Here is a 4,984-nt window from a genome sequence, read left to right as displayed (position 1 = left end):
GTCTTTCTAGTGTTGTGTATTCTAGTGCGCTTAAAGACAACACACCAACGACAATAGTTAAAAAAACCGTTGTCTTTAAAAGAAAAATGCACATAGACAATGGTTTTAAAAAACCGTTGTCGTTCTGGTTTTGCCTTTTCACAAATGTACAAAGACAACACACTTATAACAACGGTTAAGTAAAAACCGTTGTCTTTGACAAAAGTGTTGCATCAAAGACAACGGTTTTGGACCAAACTGTTGTCTTTATACAAAAGACAACACTTTTCTTAAAAACTGTTGTCTTTCTAGTGTTGTCTATATGCATTTTTCTTGTAGTGTAATGTTTTTTTTTTTTAATTCTGTTTCTTAATTTTTTTGATTCAATTCAGTTCACTCCCCTGTAACGTTAGTGTAGCTTTGAGAGCACAAATTGTTCTCTCAAAATCTATAACTCCAGAAATCAATTTATACCCTAATTGCTTAACAACTTTGATTTGACGATAACATCCTTAGATTTAACACTAATTTAACAGAAATCTTAACAGATCGCCGGACTATATGTGGTCAGAAATGAAAGTCAAAATATGTGTTTTTGGTTGAATTGAAAGTTGAGGACTAAAAAAAGTACTACCCCAATAGTCAAATGACTATTTGTGGTATTAACTCTTAATTGAATCATCTCTTATTATTTGTATAAGACATAAAATGGGATGAAAAAACATATCCTTTATATAATAAAGCTATATGGTTTGGGAAATCATTAATGTTACAATTAATGCCACAACATCCTTTATTATAAAAAAAAAAAAAAAAGCACAACATTTAAAAAATAAAATAGCTATATATTATATAATCATATAAATAATATACTTTTGAAAAATAAAATAGCTATATATTATATAATCATATAAAAAATGTGTTCAATTAGAGTTTAAATTTACACATACAAAATTTGAAATTTGCTTTCCAAATGTAATTATCTTAGTTATTATTTGTATTGTGAAAATTATAATATAGATGAAATACAATTAAAAATAAATCAATGTAATTATGTAAATTATCTCTATAAGTTTATTTGAATATGCACATAATTAGAAATTATATTAACCATACAAAATTTTAATTTTAATTTTAATTGTAATTGTGTATTCTATAAAATAATAAATACTTAACTAATGGAAGCTCAAAAATATTATTATATTAAATAATTTAAAATATTTTAGTTTTTCTATTTTTATTTATATTTATAATAACATAATTTTTTTCCGTGCATCGCGCGGTGAATTACTAGTTAACAACAATAACAACAATTATGATAATGATGATGTATGACACAACAAGGGATTAAAATTGAAAATTGAAGACTGAGAATAAACCATAACGGAAGTTGATATAGACTATTATTATCCGGTAGGTAATACAAGTGGATAAGGGAGAAGTATGTCGATCCGACCAAAAAAATGTCAACATGAGATCACCTCACATCCAATGAAGATCCTAAGATGAGTTCGCGTGGGCATAGTGTAGTCCCTACTTATTTTCAATCTCTATTATATATGTATGTATTAAAATTGTCAAATGATTTAGAGATAAATATACAAAATTCAATTTTTACTTTTGAGGACAAATAATTTTTGACACCAAGTACCTTATGGCATATCATGTTGAGCAGTCAAAAAAAATTATGAGTCTGACTCGGCTTTAACGTGTTAAGTTTATACATGTCGTTTTTCTTAACACTAGTATTTGCATTCATGCAATGCACGGAATGGATTTGTTGTAATATATTAATAATATATGAATCAATATATAATTATTTAAATTAGAACATCAAATATTATATAGTGCAATTGAAGGTATGGTTTGGACTCTTTGTGTTTTTATGTTATCATTGCTTGAATTTGTGCAAATATTTGCTCAAATTAATAGCTAATGTGTAGATGTACGCATGCAATGTTGTTGCTTTGGAGATGTTATTTATCGTTGTTCAGTATTTTTATAAATTAGGCAAATGTGCTCGTTCTTTTAGCAACTCAGTTATAAGAATGAATTGATATCCTAATTCATTTAATTTGTATGAAAAATATATTTTTGTCTAGATATATAGCAATTTTACCATTAAAATGAAAACATAATATCACCGATTGTATTTACACATTGTTGAAACATCTTTGTAGACAACGTTGGTAATAGCAACACAAACTTGTCCATCTTCGTCTAGAGCTAACACCTTCAGTCCATCAGGATTGGTGACTCGGGTGAAAATATATAATGGTAGAATATCAGTCAATTAGTGAATATTTTATATTTCAGTCAATTAGTAATATCAGATTTATTTTAGCTAATTATTATTTTTTTTATTTTCAGTCAATTAGACTATTAGATGCAGTGATATTTTTACCAAATTTTCGTTCCATTTTCAATGGATGATGTATAATATTTTATTGAAATATTTCCGTTATATTTTAATTACCATTATATTGTTTAAAATTTAAAATATGCATTTCTTCTTGATGATGTAGAATATTATTGAAATATTTCCGTCTAATTTTAATTTTTGTTCATTTTATAATTAAAATGCAATGATCTTGACAATTTCTTTTTTCATTCAAGTCAATTAGTCCAATTACTCAATTAGAAATATTACTGTTACCAATTAAGCTTTATTAATTTTTGACTATTTATTAATATTCATATTAATTTGGGCGGGAATGTTGAAAAGGAGGATTTTAGTTTTATTAATAGTATAGATATATTAATTTCATTTTGAAATCATTGGTTCACATATTTGAATTATTAATTTTTTTCATTAATTATTCGCATGGTAAACATAAATAATATTGCAATAATTAATTTATGATATTTATCAAATTGTAGCTTTTTTAAAAATATAAAATTTTCAACATGTTTTTGGGTTGAAAAATTTTTAAATTATTTTTATTTTTAAAATATTTTTCAGCAACCCAAACACTTCATTAATCTCCCATCAAAAACTAATAAAGAAAATAATTTTATTAAGGAAATTAAAACTAATTAAATTAACTCTACCTATTAATTGTCTTAATAATAATTATGATAATTTTTAGTCAATCCAATATTCAATAGTACAAAAAGTATTAATTTGAATTTTTATAAATAAGATATAATATTATTAAACCAAAATAATTAAAAATATGTGTCTATAGTACAAAATATTTTATAATAGTAATTTTTATTGCCTAATATAATTTGTCAATTATTAAACATTATTTTTATGGAAGATTTTACTTTTATTAATAGTATAGATATAGAGTGGTGTAAATAATAATTAACAAATTATTATTTCCATATAAAATTACACCGAAATTATAGTATAGATATAGATTGATGTAAAAGATTATTTCTTTATAATATCACTGGCTTGAATTACACATTATTGAAAATCTCTTTGTAGATGACATTGGTAGTAGTAACATAAATTTGTCCATCCTCGTGAAGAATTAAAACATTCAGGCCATCAGGATGGGTGACTCGGGAAAAATTGATCGTGATTAAAGACTTGGTTTTTTAAGTAATAACTCAATGTGACTTAGTGTTTGGCCCTGACTTTTGTTGACAGTCATGTTATATAAGAGCATCAACGGCAATTGTTTATGCAAGAATTTGAAGGGCAATCTTGTATCAAAAGGGGTAAGAGACATTTTAATGGAAGATTTTACTTTTATTAATAGTATAGATATAGATTGGTGTAAATTATTATTTACTTTTATTAAATCAATAGTATAGATTGATTAATTTCATTTTGAAATCATTGCTTCACATATTTGAATTATTTATTTTTTCTTTAATTATTATAAACAGAAATGATATTGTACAAATTAATTAATGATATTTATCAATTTGTAATTTTTTAAAAAATATAAGATTTACGCATGTTATTAGGGGTTAAATTTCTTTTAAAATTATTTATTATATATTAGTAAGTATTTTTATTTTTAAAATATTTTCTGGCAACACAAACACTCCCTTAGTTTCCCATCAAAAACTGATAAAGAAAAGTCATTTCACTAATAAAATTAAAGTAAATCTAATCATGCTATATTTATTTGTAATTGTATATTAATTTCATTTTGAAATCATTGGTTCACATATTTGAATTATTTATTTTTTTCTTTAATTATTATAAACAGAAATGATTTTGTACTAATTTATGACATTTATCCAATTGTATTTTTAAAAATATAGTGTTTTACTCGTTCGTTGCACGAAAAATTTTTGTTATTAAGAATTTAAAATAAAAAAATAGACAAAAATGAAAAGATGTTAAACTGTACAATATAATAATATAGTTGGACTTTTATATATTTGGTCAAGTATCTATTTCATAACATACAAAATTTAAATTTTGTATGGTTAATATAATCTATAATCATTACATATTTAGATAAATTTATAAAAAAATTCACACAATTAAGTTTATTTATTCCAAATTATATTTCATATATATTATAATCCTAAAATGTGAATAATAACTAACAAAATATATATACTTAGAAATCAATAAAAAAATTTAAATTTTAAATTTTGATGAGTAAACTTAAACTCTAATCAGAGGCATTTCCTTATATGATTGTATAATACATTGTATATACACATAATATTTATTAATATATATATATATATATATATATACATATATATACATATATATATATATATATATATATACATATATATATATATAGGAAAATTATATAATATAATTTCATTAATTATAATTTATATTGATAGATTTTATTGAGTGGTTAGCATTATTACGATCGTTAGAATAATTCTATGTTATTTTCCTATCATTTAGCTATTCTTTGTGTATATAAAGCCTGTAACCTCATTCCCTAAAATACACTGAACTAAACACTATTATGTGCACTAATCGATTTATAATTAAAAGTTACATTTAGAAATTAATAAAAAAAGTAACATTTATATTTTGTATTATTATTAGTATAGTGCATAAGTTTAT

Source organism: Ipomoea nil, unplaced genomic scaffold, assembly GCF_001879475.1.
Source record: "Ipomoea nil cultivar Tokyo-kokei standard unplaced genomic scaffold, Asagao_1.1 scaffold0852, whole genome shotgun sequence".
In the NCBI taxonomy this organism is placed as follows: Eukaryota; Viridiplantae; Streptophyta; class Magnoliopsida; order Solanales; family Convolvulaceae; genus Ipomoea; species Ipomoea nil.
This window is presented reverse-complemented; position numbering follows the sequence as displayed.